We start from the raw sequence: 23,127 nt of genomic DNA on the forward strand, positions 1-23,127 counted from the left end.
TCTCTACTTTTGTAGATCATTTTTTAAGACCAATGGTTAAGGATATGCCAACTTCTTTACAAGACACGGAAGACGTGTTGAGACTATTGCCGGAAGTAGATTACAATATGGAAACGGATGTATTGGTATCCTTTGATGTAGAATCTCTCTCCATTTCGAACCCTCAAGATGAGACATTGGATTCCATTGTATTACTGCTAACTGAGAGGAACCTGGACTCTAAAACTCCGGTACATTTTATCATGGCTTGCGCTCAGATTGCTATGAAAGAGAATTTCTTTAAATTTGAGGAAACAATCTATCTCCAAATCTCTGGTACCAGTATGGGAAGCATTTTTGCTCTCAGCCTGGCAAACCTTTATGTACATGGTTTTGAGCAAGATACATGTGTTGACACCAACCAACCCTTACCGTGAGGCTATACGCCTTTGGAGGCGGTATATAGACGACGTTTTGGTTGTCTGGTGGGGAAGGACAGAAGCCATTGGTGAATTCCTCACTTGGCTGAATAGTAGAAATGAGTTTCTGAATTTCACTGTTGAAGTCAATAAACACAAATTGGCTTCTCTGGATTTATTGATTGTGGCCACCCCAACTGGCCTTGAGACAGAATTATACAGAAAGGCAATGGCAAAAAATTCTTTGTTGTGTTACGACAGCCACCGCCCCAAGTCCCTTAGGGACAATTTACCACATGGTCAGTTTTTGCGGGCTCGTAGAAACTGTTCCACAAAAGAGAGATTGCAGGAGCACGCTAGGACCCTATCATCACAATTACGTTCTAGAAAATATCCTCCCAGATTGGTTAGGTTCTCAATTAAACAGGCTATGAATAATAACAGAGAGGCCTTGTTGAATCCACCTGAACCAAAAGGAGAGATGTCTAGACTCACTTTTGTAAATACTTTCAGCACGATGTCTAATGACATATAAAAGAGTGTCCATAAAAATTGGAAAATATTGAACATTGGTAATGAACAAGTTCCATTGCCGTTCTCTTTTAAAAGGAGTACAAATCTGCGCGACCAGCTTGTGCACACCAGGCCTAGAACTCACAAAACACATGCAGTAGGCACACTGTGGGACCTTCCCGCAGTCCAGGGACATTATCCCTGTGGCTCCTGTGCGGTCTGTCCACAGACACAGAAATCCAAGACAATTGACATGGACACTGATAGACCGTGGGTTCAGAAGAAATTCACGAACTGTAACAGTGATAAAGTTATGGGGAACATCCATGACAACGCGGTCAAAACACTGCGCTGCCATTACCACGCGTCTTTTACAACGCAAGTCGTTACCACGCTTTGCGCTGGAGGGCGCTCTAGACTAAGGAATAGTAGATTTACTATTCCATCACCTTCCCTACTGTACGTAGGCTGGAGTTGGAATAGTAAATCTTACTATTCCTAAGTCCAGCACCCTACAGCGTAAGTCGTGGTAATGACTTGCGTTGTTAAAGATACGTTGTGATGTACCGCGATCTAAAAGATCGCGTTGTAAGATTATACAACCTAAAGTTATATATCTCATCACGTGCCCATGTAAATTGAATAATGTGGGTATGACTACACGAAAGGTGAAATTGAGGATCATGGAACATAAAAGTGCAGTGAGGTGTAAAAAGCAAGCAACAAGATTGACAAGCCATTTCTTAGAAGTCAATCATCGACCAGATGATTTCAAATGGACGGTTTTGGAACAACCATATATTCCAGAACATATGACAGACATTTCCAAATCTTTATTATTGAAAGAACAGAAATGTGTTTTCAAACTACATAGCGACAAACTGGTTCTGAGCGATGCCATAACTTGGGTGATGTTACAATAGTTTGTGAACACTTTTTAACACTAAGTGACTGAATTCATATGGCCCTTTTCATGTGAAACATGCTCGACACCCAGGGTGTCCCGATGTACTATATAACTAGGACAAGGGGCTTTTTTTCTTATTTAGAGTCCCAATAGAGGAGCATTGATATATAACTATGGGCACTCTATTTCATGTATACCGGGCGGCTGTAACCCAGTGAGCATGGTAAAGATGCGAGGAGGCGTTGCCACGCATTCAAAGGTTTTATTTACTAACACGGGTAGCCATAGAGGGATAAATGAGAAAGTAGCAGGTATTTTATGGCCATGTCCGGTGTCAGAATGTATGCTGTTTCTCTTTCTGACTATGTTAAGATCGCGAGTGAATGAGTAAGATTGTGAAACGTGAGGCTTTATTAATATTATTTTTTAGATACCAGTTATCCCAGCAATCCTATGCCGTTATACGTCATTGAAGAGAAAGCAGTAGGGCGCATGCGTCAAGTGCCCCCGTGAGCTTTTCCGGCTTAAAAATATGGCATCTCCCCACGTCCGTCACCTCGCCAGACAGCTTAGTTGACTTCCAGAGGTACCGACGGAGAGGTAAGAGCGCCAGTTTTTGATTTATTATCGTTACTTTTGCTAAAAGGGATGCGAGCAAGCTTTGAGTGTCTGGCTCGAGTGTTTTCAAGACGGTTTCACCGCTGTTAGCAGGCGCGTCATAACTGGGAAGGTGGCGGTTCTCCCATGAGCTAATATGGATAGGGACACTCTGGAACGTTTAGAGGCATGACATTACCAATCTTACAAATGGTATACTTGAGAATATTACGATACAGCTATGTATACCCCCGTTTTTTCCATACAGTGGTGGGGCTTTGTGTGAAGGTACAGGCGACGTTACGTGTATTTGTCTCCTATGCTCAATCATTGATGGATAGATATATGGGATAATCTTGCCATTCATACGTTATTAGAGAAAAATAATGGTCACGTTACAGACTAGGTTACTGAGTGAAAATAATATGTTATCAGCTACAAAGAACTTATATATCAACAACCTTAGTATTTATATTTGGAACAACACTTCAGTGATACAAGATTCACATTGAGTGTGCAGTTTTATTTGTAAAGGACTATAGTGCCTGTCAGTCTGGTGTTGTGTGTGTGTGTGTGCATGACTCCTGATTTATAGAGACTGATGATAAGATGCTAAGAATAGTAGGGAACCATAACGAGTGTGGTATTTTCCCACTTTCTTAAAGAGCCGTGCCTCCTTTTCCCTGAGCCGCAGCCAGGTGAGGTGAGGTATTCTCCTCATGTGTTTTGGTTAAGAACGATTGGCATGTACTTGCAATTAAGTAAATGTAGATGATAATGAGTTTGTCACAGCAGAAAAATGTTTTTATGAACATGAGAATTGTATGAATTTTAAACAAATGCATCTATTTTCCTCACTCTGTTACAGATGCCGCTGGCATTACGGGATTTGCAGAGGAAGGGTTGTACATTCCTGATTACAGGGGATTCAGGTTGTATCTGTTCCAACCGCCTCGTATGTACTTGTATTGACCACATTTGATTATTATTTTTGTCACACTTGCAGTAGCAATGTTAGTAGTGCTCCTGAAGAAGGCATGGGAAGAAAATATTTCTGTATATGCTGAAACATGTTGACCTTTTTCCGAACAACAGACAGTCGTTTGTTATAAACTGTTGTTTGCACTATTTTTAGTTTGGGCTGTGAGAGATATTAATACATGGTTGGTTCTCTCATAGGTCAATTTTAAAACGCACGTTAACACTTACTTAACACCATATTATAAAGCACTGCATTTTTTCCCACACAATTCAACCACTCGCATCTGATGGTCCAGTTAGGAGTTGTAGTGTTTCACTGATAATTCTTAAGAAAACATCCTCGGGCTCCCCTTTCCCTCCGAGAGGGTTATAGCCCTTAGTGTCACCAGTGTGACATCGAGAGGAGACCCAGATGATGAAGCATGTCACCATTGGTGAGTGATGGGAATCCGTCCTCGTGAATAGGACTTTCTATGGTAGTGGCCTTAGTTAAGGAAACTGGCGCATATATTGTTTTGTTCTAGACCTTTTTATGTTCTAACTATCTATTTCAGAACCGTGGAATTTCTTGTTGTATAAATATTTTTGGAGTTCTCCTAGAGGAGAGTACTAGTTGTAAGCTTTCTAAACTCCAAGCCTCGTTCCTATTTATCTTGACTCTTCTGGCTTGGAGAGAAATCTGCTTAAAATGGGTTTCGCCTCAGCCCCCGGTATCTCTGGAATGGGTTGCCTCAGTTAAGTTGGATCATTTTTGTTCTTCGAGAAAAATAACCAGACTTTGGGTGGTCTGGGAGGAGTGGGTTAGCAAGCTTGATAATGCATCATCTCAATGAAGTCCAATGATTGTTAAATAAGCGAGATTATGGGAAGATGGTCGAATCTGGGGAAGTGGACTTGTTCCTTATCCTCTACTACCTAAGAGTCTTGCGGCTGGCCATTCTACAAACCCTAGAGGAGGCAAAGTTACAGACGAGGCCTTGGCCCCCCACTGAAGGAACCAGGAAAGAGCCTGTATCCATTTAAAGACAATCTGCTTATTTACGAATGAGGACAAAAAACAAACAAAGGTAACATCAGCGGATGTTAAGGATGTCACCCATTGAATCCAATGGGGGTGAAGGGCTTTAGAGTTAGGAACACTAGCTTTTGTGATCGCCTCCAAGGCAGGCACTGGTACAATGACAAAGATGCGCTTACCTGGAGCTAGAGGCCGTTCCTTAAGAATGGCCATCTCCACCGCAGGTAAAACTTTCTCAGTAGAAGAACATGGCCCCCAAAGGGAACAGAGCGCCGAAGGATGCTGTGAAAGACCCTGGAGGAACAGTGTCGGGCCGCGGTCTCCAGCGCAGCAACGTAACCGGGAGAGCGGGGGAGGCTGACCCAAGGTCTGCCAAGGAGCGGGTCGCAAACTGGCGTTTTAGTCCGTGGTAAACAACAACTTATCGTGGAAGCACTTTCATATGGCGCGGCGACGGACTAAGAATCCCTGCCTCTGTCTCTGTCTCTGTCTTTGCCTCTGCCTGCACAAATGGGAAAGTAGAATACCAGAACTGACTCCTCCAGGCCCGACCCTGTAGTCAGAGCCCCAGCAGCAGATGTGCTGGTACAACTCTTTGCAACAGAGCGGAGTGGAGAGCAGATTGATGAACTGGAGGGGCAACATCCCAGCCAGCAGGAACCAGATCAGGCATCAAGGTCACAGAGTGTGAGGCTGAGCGGAGACAGACCATCTAGTCAGGCAGGTAATAGAAGTCTTATGTTTGTCCCAGACAGCTTGCCAATACTAACTGAAACAGAGTCTGTTATTGAAACTAACACTATGAGTGAAACTGTTGCACAACACCCTCCCATAGCCACTAATCAGAATATGGCAACAGCATTCTAAGGGCAGCTGGGATAACCCTGGCTGAAGAACTCTACAAGATCACCGGATTATGGGAGGGAGAAAAGTTCTTCTCCCTAACAGATGAGTCAGAGCTGTTAACTTCCACCCATGGGCTCACGGACGAAGAATCAGGGACTGATGCCTTTCTGTTAATAAAAGCCATGACAAGGCAGCTACCCTAAAGCGCAGATCAAAACCCAGGGGGGAAAAACAACGAACAGGTAGCAATGGTGAAACCACCCACAGGCTACAATGGGATTACTCTGCCAAAAGCCAGGTTTACAAAGAAGGCATGGCCGATCAGACCCAAATGGCATCTTTCACCACTCTCAACCCTAATGATGCTCCCTCGATGGATAATTTATGCCACTATCAAGCAAATTCAAGGGTAAGCTCACCAAGAAAATTATAGCGCAAACTGGAACTGGGACACTGAGTTTCAGCGGGCTAATTGCTTTCCATTGCCCAAAGAAAAAACATCACGGCAGGGCAATTGGAACAACCCAGGGCGATCCCAGTCTTCTTTAGGAATTTCCTCCTTTGGCAGTCCATTTCAGATAAGGCAAGATTACTTGAAGGAACTACAGGGGGCAAGAGAACTTGGGGCTACAGGGGCAACAGAAAGATAGAGTGTGACGATAGGACACTTGGAGACTGGGTAATGGGGCAGATATGTCGGTATTGATCGAATAAAAATTGAATGAGGGAAGGGTGAAATAATCACCGGTAGAAACAGCAGAAAATAATAGAAAGTGCGGGATGTTTTTTTCCCTAATCATCACCTTCTTCATTCTTTGTTCTCACAAGTGGGGGTAAGATGGCATAATACGTAGGATCTGTTCAATTTATAGAGGCTTGTGGATAGGGCACGGGGACACCTTGGGCGGCCAGACAGGCGACATCACATGGGTCATGTCATGACCTATTTGCTCAAATTTTGGGGGGTTGGGTGGGGGGTAGCGTGGGGGAGGAGGAATGGGAGAGAGGGCAAGGGGGGGGTACTGGGAGAGGGGGGAGGAAAACAGGCGAGGGAAACTGGTTTATGAGGGTCATAAAAGAATTAGGGGATACAAGCTACATGTAAACAGCAGAGATGTGGAACAGGAGGAGTTAAGGACAATTCTGGGTAATACAAATTCAGGGTATGTTTTTCCGGATAGCCGATGGTAAAAATTCGAATAGTATCAATTAATGTATGGGGTCTAAATGATCTAAACAAAAGGCAAAGGATTGCAATAGAATTGAAAAGAGCAGATATCTTGTGTTTACAGGAGACACATATTGAGGTGTCTAGGGCTAAACTGATGGAGCAGCTTGGGTATAACTTGGTTGTGAATACGTTGCAGGGGGCTAGGACTAAAGGAGTCGCTACATTATCACTTAGCCTCAGATAGTGTAATTGAAAAGTACCCTAGAGTGTTCTCAGATCACAACCCTCTAGTATTAACTGTTAATCTCAGGGGAGCGGAGAGGAAAGACTCAGTTTGGACATTCAAGAGAGGTTTTCTAAAAGACCCAGACTATATTGCACACATGAATACCTGGATTGAGGTTTTTCTGGAAATAAATTGGGACAGTGCTAATAGTGGGGTGGTCTGGGATGCATTCAAAGCCGGGGTCAGAGTTGAGACACTTAGCTATAACTCCCGAAGGAGAAATAACAAACTTATCGTGGAAGCACTTTCCAATGGCGTGGCGACGGACGAAGAATCCCTGCCTCTGTCTTTGCCTCTGCCTGCGCAAATGGGAAAGTAGAATACCGGAACTGACTCCTCCAGGCCTGACCCTGTAGCCAGAGCCCCAACAGCAGATGTGCTGGTACAACTCTATGCAACAGAGCGGAGTGGAGAGCGGATTGATGAACAGGAGGGGCAACATCCCAGCCAGCAGGAACCAGGTCAGGCATCGAGGTCACAGAGTGAGAGGCTGAGCGGAGACAGACCATCTAGTCAGGCAGGTAATAGAAGTCTTATGTTTGTCCCAGATAGCTTGCCAATACTAACTGAAACAGAGTCTGTTATTGAAACTAACACTGTGAGTGAAACTGTTGCACAACACCCTCCCATAGCTACTAATCAGAATATGGCAACAGCATTCCAAGGGCAGCTGGGATAACCCTGGCTGAAGAACTCTACAAGATCACCGGATTATGGGAGGGAGAAAAGTTCTTCTCCCTAACAGATGAGTCAGAGCTCTTAACTTCCACCCCTGAGCTCACGGACGAAGAATCAGGGACTGATGCCTTTCTGTTAATAAAAGCCATGACAAGGCAGCTACCCTAAAGAGCAGATCAAAACCCAGGGGGAAAAACAACGAACAGGTAGCAATGGTGAAACCACCCACAGGCTACAATGGGATTACTCTGCCAAAAGCCAGGTTTACAAAGAAGGCATGGTCGATCAGACCCAAATGGCATCTTGCACCACTCTCAACCCTAATGATGTTTCCTCGATGGATAATTTATGCCACTATCAAGCAAATGCAAGGGTAAACTCACCAAGAAAATTATAGAGCACACCAGGCTACAAAGAAATTTCAGGGATCCATCCGGAAGGTAAGCAAAATGTGCTCAGAAATAAAAGAAAGGGTGATACATGTCGAGGAAAGAACAGCGACCCTCGAGTGTGAGCCTAGGGAAAATGCAGGAACACAACGAGCTTCAGGAGAAACAGGCAGGTGACATGATGTGGAAACTCGAAGACTATGAGAATCGCCAGCGCCGAAACAACCTACTATTCCTGGGGATTGCAGAAATAGTGAAGTCAGGGATGTAAGACATTTTATGGTAGACCTCTTGAAAGGAGCTTTCCCCGAGATATCAAACTGGAACTGGGACACTGAGATTCAGCGGGCTCATTGCTTTCCATTGACCCAAAGAAAAAATATCACGGCAGGGCAATTGGAACAACCCAGGGCGATCCCAGTCTTCTTTGGGAATTTCCTCCTTTGGCAGTCCATTTCAGCTAAGGCAAGATTACTTGAAGGAACTACAGGGGGCAAGAGAACTTGGGGCTTCAGGGGCAACAGAAAGATAGAGTGTGACGATAGGACACTTGGAGACTGGGTAATGGGGCAGATATGTCGGTATTGATCGAATAAAAATTGAATGAGGGAGGGGTGAAATAATCACCGGTAGAAACAGCAGAAAATAATAGAAAGTGCGGGATGTTTTTTTCCCAAATAATCACCTTCTTCATTCTTTGTTCTCACAAGTGGGGGTAAGATGGCATAATACGTAGGATCTGTTCAATTTATAGAGGCTTGGGGATAGGGCACGGGGACACCTTGGGCGGCCAGACAGGCGACATCACATGGGTCATGTCATGACCTATTTGCTGAAATTTGGGGAGTTGGGTGGGGGGTAGTGTGGAGGAGGAGGAGTGGAAGAGAGGGCAAGGAGGATGGTACTGGCAGAGGGGGGAGGAAAACAGGCGAGGGAAACTGGTTTATGAGGGTCATAAAAGAATTAGGGGATACAAGCTACCTGTAAACAGCAGAGATGTGGAACAGGAGGAGTTAAGGACAATTCTGGGTAATACAAATTCAGGGTATGTTTTTCCGGATAGCCGATGGTAAAAATTCGAATAGTATCAATTAATGTATGGGGTCTAAATGATCTAAACAAAAGGCAAAGGATTGCAATAGAATTGAAAAGAGCAGATATCTTGTGTTTACAGGAGACACATATTGAGGGGTCTAGGGCTAAACTAATGGAGCAGCTTGGGTATACCTTGGTTGTGAATACGTTGCAGGGGGCTAAGACTAAAGGAGTCGCTATATTATCACTTAGCCTCAGATAGTGTAATTGAAAAGTACCCTAGGGTGTTCTCAGATCACAACCCTCTAGTATTAACTGTTAATCTCAGGGGAGCGGAGAGGAAAGACTCAGTTTGGACATTCAAGAGAGGTTTGCTAAAAGACCCAGACTATATTGCACACATGAATACCTGGATTGAGGTTTTTCTCGAAATAAATTGGGACAGTGCTAATAGTGGGGTGGTCTGGGATGCATTCAAAGCCGGGGTCAGAGTTGAGACACTTAGCTATAACTCCCGAAGGAGAAATAACGAAGCTGAAAGAGCTAATACACTATATAAAGCAACTGCTGTTCTAGAAGAGGAGTTGATAAGGTCAATAGCACAAGGGGCACCATTAGAGGGTTAGACGCATAAAATCGTGGTGACTAACGCTGAAATTGGGGAAATCTCATCAACCAAGGCAGCTGGGAAATATCTTGCATGGCATGAGGGGTGCTTTGAACTTAGCGAGAAAGTAGGACATGCGCTGTCAGTTCGGACAAGTCATAGAAGGGTGATGGGGGAGATAGTCAAGATACAGGATAAAGATGGGAATTTGGTTAAAGAACCTACGAGTATACGAGAGGAATTTCATAAATGTTATAGTGAATTGTACCAGGAGGAACTTGAGCCGTCCCATCAATCGGTTAGTGAATATTTGAAAGACATCCAAATAGAGCAATTTGCCAATAATGATATAGACCTTATGGAAATGAACTTATCAGAGGAATAAATACACCGTTCCCTGATGAATCTTCCTTTGGGCAAGACAGTGGGGCCTGAGCAGATCCCCTTGGAATTTTATAAAATCTTTTACCATCTATTAAACCGGGACATGATAGAAACGTTCAGACCGCCACAAGGGGGGGACTCAACACCCAAGTCTTTGGCTCAGGCGGTAATAGTTAAAAAAAGGTAAACCCCCCCCAAGAACCAGGATCATACAGAGCTATCACTCTAATGAACAGTGACTCCAAAATGTTCTCCAAAATATTTGCTACTCGTCTAATCTCCATCATAAGTAAAGTAATTCACTCATGTCAGTACAGGTTCATACCTGGAAGAGGAACCACCGAACATCTCCGTAGGGTAATAATACTCTTTGATGCAGCAGCTGTCTCAGGAGTCCCTTTGGCACTCATTCTGCTCGACACTGAGAAAGCGTTCGACACGGTCTCCTAGGATTACCTGTGGGGCACCCTAGAACAATATGGGCTACGAGAAGGATTTATTAAGGCAATTGAAGGCCTTTATAAATACCCGGTGGCCCGCATTTGAGTAAATGAGGAGTATACAAAACCAATACAGATCTAGACAGGGGTGTCCCTGCTCCCCCTTACTCTTCGCTATATACATCGACACTCTGATACAAAGAATTGAAGGAAACTATACAATCAAACCAATGAGATTTCAGGAGATGGAAATTAAAATCCTCGCTTACACGGATGATTTGGCAGTTGTTATAACTGACCCCCAAACTGCAGTCAACAAAATAGGTAACTCAGCAGCAGAATTTGGGCTGTCTCAGGGTACAAGCTTAACCAGTAGAAAACCCAAATTGTCGTCAACAGGGTGTCCGCCTTTGCAGATACACAGGTCACAAATATGGCTACATATCTACAGGTAAATATTACATCAGAACTTGAGCAATTAGTAGAGGTTAACATTGCTCCAATAATAAGGAAAGGGAAAAATGACTTCGATAGGTGGCATAATCTTCACCTCGCTACTGTAAGTAGATGCAATATAATAAAGATGCTGTTTCCCCCCAAGATACTGTATCTCTCCAGGACTATCCCCCTGGAGTTTGGGAAATCCTGGTTCAAAGAAAATATGCTATATAGGTTCATCTGGTCACACGGTAAGACTAGAAGGCCTCTCAAACTCATGACATTAACAAAGGAGGATGGGGGTTCTTGCTCTAAGACTATACTACTGGGCTGCCACCCTCCAATATATGTGTGTGCTGTTGGTAGGGAAAACAGAAGAGCAGAGGAACCAGCCCGGGTCAGAGGAAGTGTACGAACTACTAATAGGGGAGGCCGCACAGGGTTGCTTCCTGAACTATAGAGAGCCAAGTCATTACCAAAAAGTTAGATTTAAAACTCGACACACAGCTTTTAAGATTTGGGTATCCCTTAAAAGAAAAGTCAGGCTCGGCCGGCTGAATTATTATAGGAACACTTTAAAAATCCAACTATGCCAGAGATCTTTTGGGATAATATCATGTCAAGATGGGAGGATGCAGGAATCCTCTCAATAGGAGATCTTCTAGATACATTGGGTATACTAGCATTTAGTGATATACAAATCAGATTTGGGATACATACTAGGGATTTTTTTTAATACTGGTAAGTCTGGAGTTATTTAACCCATAAGAAAGGGGGTATAATGGGCTTCAACAACAATGGTGTTGTGGATGTGGTCCCCTCTGAAGAAGGGTGCACAATTAGTCAGATTTACTCGAAGCTGTCTAAGCTTATCCAGGATGACCTTGAGAAACATGGGTCTAAATGGGAACAGAAGCTGGGCACAGAACATAATATACTTTTAGAGTTCCCTGGAATTTCTGTGGTCCGGTCGGCAGAATTACAGGCAAAACATCACAAAACACTGTTCTCGTTATACTATACGCCAGCAAGAATTGCTCAGTGGGGCGGGCGGGCGGGCTGGATGGAATCACATGCCCTCGCTGCAGCAGTACTGTAGCCGATATGATACATATGTTTGCAACATGCCCGCTCTAGGGAACTTGGTTAGGTGAAATTGAAAAGTTTATTACTACATCGCTGAAAATAAAAATTAATCTAACAGCCCAAGTCATACTACTGGGAAGCAGCAATAGTGATGCGTCAGAGGACTATCGTCCCTTTCTTTGCATAGCCATGGCAGTGGCTAGAAAATGCATTGCCTCAGATTGGTTGGATCCTCTGGCACCCAGATTCCAGCAATGTTTGGGTAGACTATTAGTCACTTGCAACTTAGACAAAGGGGTATACGATAAAAAGGGCCTAAAAGAAAGAAGAAACGATGAAAACATTTGAGCCCCTCTTAAAAGATGGAAAGAGGGTAATTAAATGTATAAAAAGGCACCATTCCTTTACCGGATTGTATGGAAGATAACTGTCTCTTTATTTATTTATCCTTAATTGGGTTTTTCGTTATAATAATGATGGAGTTGTTATTTTGTACCCAGCTCAATGTACCCAGCTCAAAAAAAAAAACTCTTACAATATATGCTTTTCTCATATGTTGCTGTTTAATATTTACTTTCATGAAATTATCATGTATTTAAAGTATTGGTGATGATTCAATAAAAAAAAGATTGAGGGGCCGATTAGGATGGCGGTTTTTCCGCATCCTCCGGGCCGGCGGAAGTGTCCGCCGGCCTGGAGGATGCGGAAAAACCGCTGCGGAGCCTCCAAAGACCCACCGCCAAATTAGGATGGCTGGTGGGTCTGGAATTCCGTCCGCCGCTTTTCCGCCGCGGTCGGCTTCCGACCGTGGCGGAAAAGCTATAACATGGCAGGCGGTGTCTATGAGACACCGTCCGCCATATTAGGATGTTCGTGAATACATGCTTTTCCACGGCGGCTTTTCCGCCATGGAAAAGCATACGGACATTCACTTTGGGGGCCCGTTGCGGGCCCCCTGGGTGAATGGGGGGTGGGGGGTGCACATGGGGGGTACCTATGGTACCCCCCTGCATTTGCGTGCACAAAGCAGCAGGCACCGTGCGGTGCCGGCCGCTTTGTGCATGTAAATGTAAAACATGCTTTTTTAACATTGCGGCGGGTGCAGCTTGAAGCTGCACCCGCCGCAATGTTAAATATAGAGGATGTGACCGCCACCCTGGCGGTCACATCCTAATCAGCACGGAGGGAACGCCGCAGCCCCTGCGGACGTTCCCTCCTCCTCAAGGGTGGCGGACGGACGCAAGTCCGTCCGCCATCCTAATCGGCCCCTAAATGTTAAGCGTAGTCATATTTTTTACAGAAGATTAATCAGAGCCATACTATGTGTGTTCTGCACTGCAAAGGTGCGTGTATGGCTGTTCAAATGTTTGCAATCTAAAACTATACGATAAGAACTGTCAGGTTTCAAAACCTGAAAAAGAGGATTATTTATGGGAGATTTGCAGGGCTCAGTCACACCATGATACTCTAATTGGGTAAGTATTTATTTAACAGATGCTTTAGAGTAACATTTAATTGGATATTGAGACTGAGGCTGAGGAGTGGAATGTATCGGAATACCATGTAGCGGAGAACCCTTATTCCAACCAGCCTGGTTGCAGTATATAGCAGGAGCCAAAGCCAGGGTCCATTCAGAAGCATAAGCATGCTTTGTTTCCATCGGTTCAAGATGAGAAAAACAAGGGAAGCTTACATCTTCACCATGCGAAATGCGAAGACAAAGGAGGGAGACCAATCGACCTCTGCTAGTAAAATGTCATAAAAAGAAGTCAAATTGTCCAAAGAAATAGTGTTAATGGTGCATTTAACATCATCTTCAATCTGAAGATCTAAATGATAAAGCCGAGCCGAGGTGCACAGCGGGTAACCGTGGTCTCAACTGTTACAAAGGTGAAGGTTGCTCTTGCCTCCAGAAACTGGCAGAGTGTCTGACGCAATAGAGTGACTTCCGCTGTCGACAAGAGTCATCGCCCAACTCCTGTCGAGGAGAAGGGTTCTCACCATCTGGGGAATATTTAGTTGTTAAAGCAGCAACCTTCATCCTTTGGAAGGGTGCTCTATATGGAGGCGGCTCCTCACTCTTGACTTCCACAACAAAAGAGCGTTGCATATCCCTTTTGAGCTGCATAGACTTGTCTTGTCTGCGATCTTGCTACCCGCCTTTGTTGTACTGTTGATCAGATAATTCCTGAAAGGACCTAGGAGAATGAGAAACAGGAACCTGAAATCACTCCGGGACTTAATTTTAGTGCGATCCCGCAAATCATATTGCTCCTCCGAAGCATCTGGTTGCGGTGATCCCCCACAAGACCCAGGCTTTTGTTGTTGTTGCCTAGACTTATCCCATGACATTTTAAGAAAGTCCGTACAACCATCTTTTTCAGCAGGAGGTTTGCCCAGAGATTGCACAGATGGTCTGGAACTCACAATATTACAATTCAATGATGTGTAAACATCAGAAATAATAACAGCCAACTCACGCACCCAGTCGACAATGGCCAATATGGATAGTAATTGGTGTATAATTAAGGATGCAGTTTCACCTTTAACATTAGAAAGAATATTTTCAGAGACTGAAGAAAAACCAAAGGTGGTGATGGACGGAGCGTTGACAATACAAACACTCACCCGCAGTCAACTGATCTGGGTTTAATCCATCACCGTTCTTTAGCTCACTCCGCCACCCCAGTTCAGACATGGCCATATGCAAATCAGTCTGACCCTGTGCCTCATGGGAACAGTCCAGCCCGAACTGCCAAGCCATGCCTTCCCTGAACCGGAATCAAGCTTCCCAGGACCGGTTTCTGGCATTACAGCCGTCTTCAGCCGGGCTTGCTTGACTCCAGTGGCAAAGTGAGCAAGGGACTCACGTCTGAGCATACCCTGCCAACTTAGGGCGAACAAAGAAAAACCAAAGGTGGTGATGGACGGAGCGTTGACAATACAAACACTCAACCCCAGTCAACTGATCTGGGTTTAATCCATCACCGTTCTTTAGCTCACTCCTCCACCCTAGTTCAGACATGGCCATATGCAAATCAGTCTGACCCTGTGTCTCCTGGGAACAGTCCAGCCCGAACTGCCAAGCCATGTCTTCCCTGGACCGGAATCAAGCTTCCCAGGACCGGTTTCTGGCATTACAGCCATCTTCAGCCGAGCTTGCTTGACTCCAGTGGCAAAGTGAGCAAGAGACTCAGGTCTGAGCATACCCTGCCAACTTAGGGCGAACAAAGAAAAACCAAAGGTGGTTATGGACGGAGACCAATCGATCTCTGCTAGTAAAATGTCATAAAAAGATGTCAAATTGTCCAAAAAAATAGTGTTAATGGTGCGTTTAACATCATCTTCAATCTGAAGATCTAAATGATAAAGCGGAGCCGAGGTGCAAAGCGGGTATCCGTGGTCTCAACTGTTACAAAGGTGAAGGTTGCTCTTGCCTCCAGAAACTGGCAGAGTGTCTGACGCACTAGAGTGACTTCCGCTGTCGACAAGAGTCACCGCCCAACTCCTGTTGAGGAGAAGGGTTCTCACCGTCTGGGGAATATTTAGCTGTTAAAGCAGCAACCTTCTTCCTTTGGAAGGGTGCTCTATATGGAGGCGGCCCTCACTCTTGACTTCCACAACAAAAGAGCGTTGCATATCCCTTTTGAGCTGCATAGACTTGTCTTGTCTGCGATCTTGCCACCCGCCTTTGTTGTACTGTTGATCAGATAATTCCTGAAAGGACCTAGGAGAATGAGGAACAGGAACCTGAAAACACTCCGGGACTTAATTTTAGTGTGATCCCGCAAATCATATTGCTCCTCCGAAGCATCTGGTTGCGGTGATCCCCCACAAGACCCAGGCTTTTGTTGTTGTTATGTTATGTTATGTTAATGGGCATTTGTTAAGCGCACTGTCACCGTCGGTTTCCTGGCGCTGATAGGACACTGAGACTGAGCAGGATGGACTTTATTGGGGATGTGAAAAGAGCAGAGTTTTTAAAGACTTCCTAAATGATGCAAGGGAATATGAGGATTTGAGTGAGAGTAGGAAGGAATTCCATAACTTAGGGGCCAGGTGAGAAAAACTACGGCCACCTAATTTGATAAGCTTAAACCGGGGAGTGACTAGGAGCTGGAGGTGAGTAGACCTCAGAGTTCGGGAGGGGCAGTAGGGAGTGACCAGGGACTTCAAGAAAGCAGGAAAGGGACCAGTCAAGGCTTTGAAGACCAGGCAGCCGACCTTAAAGGCTATTCTTTCGCTGACTGGTAGCCAATGTAATTGATGTAGTAAGGGTTTGGCCGACTGCCATCTGGGGATTTTAAATGCCAGTCTGTCAGCCTGGTTTTGAATGATCTGTAGCCTAGACAACAGGGATTTAGAAAGGCCGAGATACAAAGAATTAGAGAAGTCCAGGCGGGACATCACCAATGCTATTAAAACTTGTAGCAGAGCTTCAGGGGTCAAGAGGTGGGCGGCTTTCCGTATCCTGTATAGTTGGAACATACAGGAAGATGTTACAGCGCTCACCTGGGCCTTAAGAGTGAGCTCAGAGTCGATAATGACGCCGAGACTCTTTACACAGCCAGCAGGGGGGGGAGATGGACCAAGCTCAGGTGGCCAATATTGAGGGCCCCAATGGGAAACGCTTCTCCCAGGAAGGAGGAGCTCAGTTTTCCCAGGGTTGAGCTTTAGCTGATTTTGGTTCATCCAATGCTGGATGTGTATCATGACCGCCTTGAAGTTGGTGACGGCGTCAGGGGAAGAGAGGGGAAAAATAATTTCTAAATCGTCCGCGTAATTAAATACGGTGACGTCCCAGCTGCCCAGGGAGTGGATAAGAGGCTGAAGGTACAAATTAAAAAGGAGGGGGGAAAGGGAAGAACCCTGAGGGACCCCACAAGATGAAGGTGCACTGGTGGCGCTGAAGGGTCCCAGACTGACTGCTTGGGATCTACCCTCTAGGAAGGATTTAACCCAGGACAAGGCAGGCCCGCGGACTCCGGCGGACTCGACACGGTGGAGTAAGATGTTGTGGTCCACCGTGTCGAATGCCGCCGACAAATCCAGTAGGACCAATGCCTGGGGGCGGCCTCTGTCAGCATTACATCGGAGGTTGTCCAACACGGCAAGGAGCACAGCCTCGGTGGAATGGGCTGGTCTGAAGCCTGCCTGGTTCATTTCCAGGAAGTTGGACTCCTCGATGAATTGCGAGAGGCAAGTGGTCACATGTGCCTCCAAGATTTTTGACAGGTAGGGCAGGAGAGAGATGGGCCGGTAATTGGCGAGGACCGCTGGGTCCGCGCCAGTTTTTTTTAGCAAAGGCACCAGTACAGCCTCCTTAAAAGAACTAGGAACTGTGCCGGAGTTGAGGGAGGTGTTGAGAAGGGGTAAGATACAGTGCGGGAAAGAATGACAGATGTCGCGGAACACAGAAGGGGGACAGCAGTCCTTGGGGGAACCAGATTTCACCCGAGTGGCCAACTTGGCTAGGGAGTCGGGATCAAGTGTGGGGAAACAAATCAAAGTAGAGGTGTTGATAGGAGGAGCTGCAGCTGTTGCTGAGGGAGAGGAGTGAGAGATGGAGTTTTTAATTGCTAGAATCTTATCAATGAAGAAGGTGTTCAAGGCATTGCAAGACTCTGCGGAAGGGGGCAAGTTCGGGAGTGTCCTGGTGTCCGATGTGAGTTCTCCGAGGACCTTGAATATCTCTTTGGATTTGTTGGGAGCTGTAGAAATTCTGTTCGAAAAATAGGCGACCTTGGTAGTAGTAATGGCTTTTTTATATGCCTTGCGTGCAAGCACGTACACCTCCCTGTCTGTACTGAGATAATTGCGCCTCCACCTGCGCTCCAATTGGCGCAGCTCAAGGTGTTGTAACTTCAGAGTTGAGTTAAACCATTTATGAGATTTACTGTGGCGGGAACGGGGAAAGCGAGACAGGGGGGCGAATTTGTCACTAGCGGTAGTAAGCCAATGGGCAATATTGCCGTCCAGAGTGTTGACGCCGGAATTATTGCTGGGTGGTGGCTGAGTCTCCGCAAGGAAGGAGAGAAAGGCAGGGGAATCAAGGGCGTTCCATTTCCGAGCAATCCCGCCCTCCCGCGATGGTGGTTTGGCCAAACCCTTTATAGAGATGGAAGAGTCGATCACCGAGTGATCGGACCAGACGCAGGGGGGGATAATCGGCTCAGTGAGCAATACCCCCTGCGTCCAGATATGATCCAAGATGTGGCCTCCAGTATGAGTGGGAATAGTGACATGTTGGATCAGATTTAGACTAAGGAGTGTCTCGAACAGTTCAGTAGCGTGGGGGCCTGCATCGGCATGGTCGAACCAGTAATTGAAATCACCGAACATGGCGATGCGAGCAGAAGAGGTCATCAGAGCGGCGAGGTGTTCGCTGAGGGCGGCAGGGAACAGGGGCATAAAGGTGGGAGGACGATATAAAACAATAAGGGTCAAGGCACCTGCTTCCGTTGCCAGGCTGACGACAAGATTATCAACCTCAGGAAGACATAGTGAGGAAGACGCAATAACTGTCAGATCCTTCCGTATGATTGCCGCCACCCCCCGCCACGGCGGGCTGCAGGCCGATTGGCGTTCAGCATGTAGTAGTTAGGGAGCAGGGCAGCCAGGATGTCAGGGAGAGAGAGGTCAGACAGCCAAGTCTCAGTGAGCAGCAGGACATCGGGGTTCTCAGCTGTCAGCAGGAGGAAGATATCCGCATGGTGTTGGGGAAGGGAGCGTGTGTTAAGGTAAAGTATGCGAATAAAAGTCTCAGGCGGGGTGGGGGCCAACAAGGGTGTATGGGCAAGCCTGGGAGAGAGTATATCCGCCGAGATACACAGAGATACAAGGCGGTCCCAGATTGTAGACAGCAGGGCACAAGGGGGGTGCTGCAAACCTCTGAGTGTGGCAGAAGAGTAGGTGATGGAAGGGGCAGCGCCCCAGGGCCCTGGGCCCGTCTGGCCGCGGACAGGCGCAGACGGGCTGGACTTTGGCGCGACTTCTGCGCGCTGCCGGCATGCCCGCTGCACCCGTCCGCTGCGCTCCCTATAAGGGGGGGCCATTTTATAGGGCTAATGGTGTGAGGGGCCGAGCGCTATACCGCTCACCTAGTGACCCTCCTCACCCAAGATGGCGGCCAACTACGAGTCCCGGCAGGACTTTAATCTCCTGCAGGGGCCGAGTGATGAAGAAGGGGAGTAGGTGCAGCGCAGATAATGCCCAGCGCGCGACCACAAAGGTACCTGCACAACAAAAGATTAGTTAAAAGCACAATCAATAAATTTGCATTAAAATGCGCGGGGTGCGCGAATTACAACAAGCGAGTCACATAAATCCCATAAGTCGCTCAAGTAAGCCTCGAGCGTCCAATCAATTGGGGGCCAAGATGTGGTGACTTTTATAGGGCTAATGGTGTGAGGGGCCGAGCGCTATACCGCTCGCCTAGTGACCCTCCTCACCCAAGATGGCGGCCAACTACGAGTCCCGGCAGGACTTTAATCTCCTGCAGGGGCCGAGTGATGAAGAAGGGGAGTAGGTGCAGCGCAGATAATGCCCAGCGCGTGACCACAAAGGTACCTGCACAGCAAAAGATTAGTTAAAAGCACAATCAATAAATTTGCATTAAAATGCGCGGGGTGCGCGAATTACAACTAGCGAGTCACATAAATCCCATAAGTCGCTCAAGTAAGCCTCGATATTCCCTAGGATAGATGGTATCCTGACTCCCAGATTACAGCGAATCATTAATCCATTTGTACACCTTGGGTGTCCCCCACCTTTTATTTGTACATCGTGGGTGTCCCCCACCTTTTCTTTGGATTATACAGAATACCCCGCTAATAACCTCTTAATGAGAGGAGGGTTCTTTTCTGGTGACAATAGTTCTTCCTATAGCAGTAGAGTCGAGACCCCCGTTCAATCGCTGCTCGAGTCATAGTTTAGATCATTATGCATGTGTGAACACTTCTTCCACTTAAGCATTTCCAGATTATCCATTAATAGCCGATCGAGTGCCTTGTGCTAGCTAACGGGTGATAGTGGAGTAACATGCTTTTAATATTAAGCCCCCCGTCTCCCCTCCTCTCTCCGCCCGGAACGCTTATCTTAGCCGCCATTATCCTGTTACTATTGCCTTGTCTCCAAGATCGAATAGGTAGGTCCCTAGGTATGCCTCCATTTTGGCATTATACACGATTTGTGTTACCCTTCGAGATCTTGTTTAATACCGCGTCTCCCATTTCGCTCCCTTCAGTTCGCAATTCCGAGCGCATTCCCCTTAATGGGAGGTACCGATCAGCCGGCGCGTTATTAGAGGTAACCTAGTTACCCATACTTAAGGAGGGGCCCAGCAACATGCCGGGTCATTCTCCTTTTCCAACGGCTGCGGGACGCCAGCAGATATCCCTAGCGTGGTTCCCGCAGGTTGATGCTAACGTCCGTGACTTCACATCTACGGTAAGATAGCTGCCTACGTCGTATTCCTAGTTCATTACTGCACTCGTAATGTAGATCTTCCATTAATCGAATTGTAACTATAAGTTTGTTACATTTCCTTTTCTAGAAACAAAGTCCGACGGGCAGTTTCTTGTTTATCCAGTTCACGTATTTAAAGAAGGGCACATCGAGTTACCTTACTTCCCCAACGGCTGTGGGACTCCAACAGATATCATTAACGTGGCTCCCATAGGTCGTTCTATACGCCCTTGTCTTCATGTTTACGGTAAGACATGAGTCCATGCCGTACACCGAAGCTACCATTGTATCGGTGATACAAATTATACTCGACTGTAATCGTAATAGTAGCCACTCTGCTTTCCCCTTTCAGAAACACAGCTCGACGTAAAGTTATACCCCTATCCTGTCCATATACTTAAAGAGGGGCTCATTTTACCAATCGAGGTATTTTCCTCCTACGACGGCTGTGTGACGCCAACAGACATTATCAGCTCGGCTTCCGCAGGTTGTTACACACGTGCTCGACTCTTAATTAACTAACGGTAAGATATACGTCCTTACCATACCTAAGGTTTAGAATACGGAGTACTAAAAAACCGTTCTGTAACTACAGCAGCTACATATTTTTATTCCAGAAATTAAGTCTTGACGTAGGGTTACATTTCCACCCAGCTCTTACAAATAGAAAGGGATCGCGAGCTGTCCCCGTCTGATGCACTTTAAGAGAAGTACTGAACACGCTTCCGGTGTTTTTTCGGTAAGGCGCAACCAATATAATCCAGCTTTAGTGCCATTGATTTTTCTATCTTTCGCTGCTGGTTATATATTTGTATCAATGATATATCCATTGAATTACCTACGGTGCATTTTGGCTAGGTGCAATTTGCTAAAAGCTCTATCTAGTGTTCTCAGGGTGAATTTTTGACCTGATTCTCTGATGTCCTTATTATTTGTAGCCTTGAGACATGCAAGTTATTTGTTCTAACTAACCAAGACAACCGCTATTATATCCGAAGAGTTCCATGCAACATAATTTGCTATTAGCACTAAGGTGAGCAGCAGCCAAGGGACCATTTGTATTATTTTTCAAACTTTAAATACAGCGATGAGAAATATTCATGATATAGAAACCCGCTGCCTCATATTGGATATCTCCTTGAAATTTAACCACATGATTACACAAATTGAAGGCCACACCGAGTCCTTCTCTTGTGGCGTTATAGATACCTTGGTTAGTGATTTCTCCAAATACTTCGTATCACATAATTTTGATAGTTGTAGATCCTTTTTGCCCACACATCCATGCTAGAAATAGGAATTTTGGGCCCTTTTCTTGATGCCATTGATAGATCTAAACTCCGAAAGTGCCACGTTAGGATACCCACTCTTGCACTTATATACATAGACCTATCCTTCTTTGTATAGTCTCAGGAAGTTATGAGGTATCGCAATGTCAAAGCTCTGTAGCTGTAGAATTCATCGTCCCATCTGGCTCATTGTGTATTTGATTCATTTATAGGGTATCCCTCCCTTCCTTCTTTCTATGCCCCCCCCCCTCCTTTCCCCCTCCCCTGCTCATAGACCACTGCTCAAATATAAAATCATTAGTCTGTACCTTGTGTAGCTACATCTATTAGCTATACAAGTAGGGAGTCATTGTTATGTAAGCACAGTTAAAGATATATTCTTCATATGTACTTCTCACTGTTCAATTTGAAACTTGAGATTGCAATTTTTGGTTTTAAATTTGCTTTGTATATGTTTTTCAGATTTTATTGTGGCTCCTGAAGAAGGCGTTCCCAACAACGCCGAAACGCGCGTCGATTAACATTGTTTGCCACTGTTTTATGACTTTCTTATGTAATTGTGTTATAAGTATATAAATACTGTATTATTGAGTTGTTTATGCAATTATTGGATTATTATGTTTTTTATTAACAAACGTTTTTAATATGAATAAGTTCACATATGAATAAATGCAATCTTGTTTTTTAATCATTTGGTTGTGTGCTTTCCATACATTATCTCCCCTGTCGTATTAATGTTTGATTACTCCTCTCGCATTGTTTATTTCCCTGTATTACGAATTGATTTTCCTAACAGGGGGTCCTTGTTGTTTACATTATTAAACCTAATGGACTACAGCACCCTAATGTTCTTTGCTGACATCCTCAGTACAAAGCACACAAGTTTGATTATCACCATTTTAATATCATAAATAGAAATGGGCCCAAATGTCCTATCAATCAAAGCAGGTAATGTAACTTTTCAATCCCAAAGAATGCGAGAGCCTAGACAGGAGACTACAAATGGAGAAGCCCATAATCACAGGATGGCTCAAAGACGGATCGAAATAGCTTGACATTTTTTTTAAAAACATACTGCCAAACTTATGCTGCCCTCTTTTGTCCTGCTTCAAGGTAGTCAACAAAATGGCACTATTTCGCTATAGGTTGTAGAATCATCACTCACGAAATGTGCAGAAAAAGGACATTTTGCAGAGAAAGTAAAGCTCCGAATGTTTTTAAGGCCCCAGACATTGGTCTGATAGTTCCACGGTTGCACTAGCTTGGTCATCCAAATACAACAGGAGTGATGCTCCTTCCTTGAAACCATTGACCACCATGCAAAAAATATTAATGCAATAGATTTGTGAAAAGTGGAATAGGACAGGAGAGAGAGAGAGAGAAACAAAGACACTGGGGGGCAGATTTATGAGGCCCTTGCGCCTCTGTGCGCCGCAATTGCGTCACTTAATTTGACGCAACGGCGGCGCAAACAATGCGCCCTATTTACAACATGACGCATCTAGGAGATGCGTCACGTTGGAAAGCCCAGCGCCATAAGGAGGCGTTCCTGCGCAGGGGGGGCGTTCCTGCGCAGGAACGCCTCCTAAAAGTGGCTG

General features: G+C 45.5%; 1 long non-coding RNA gene across 1 annotated transcript; it reads left to right on the forward strand.

Moving 5' to 3' along the window:
• The first annotated feature begins 2,320 nt into the window (after nucleotides 1-2,320).
• On the forward strand, nucleotides 2,321-22,220 carry LOC144770077 (uncharacterized). Its single transcript, XR_013598790.1, has 3 exons — nucleotides 2,321-2,418; nucleotides 3,284-3,347; nucleotides 21,992-22,220. It is a non-coding gene; the product is annotated as an uncharacterized LOC144770077 (long non-coding RNA).
• The last annotated feature ends 907 nt before the right edge of the window (nucleotides 22,221-23,127 follow it).

The sequence above is a fragment of the Lissotriton helveticus genome, chromosome 7 (assembly GCF_964261635.1).
Source record: "Lissotriton helveticus chromosome 7, aLisHel1.1, whole genome shotgun sequence".
Lineage (NCBI taxonomy): Eukaryota > Metazoa > Chordata > Amphibia > Caudata > Salamandridae > Lissotriton > Lissotriton helveticus.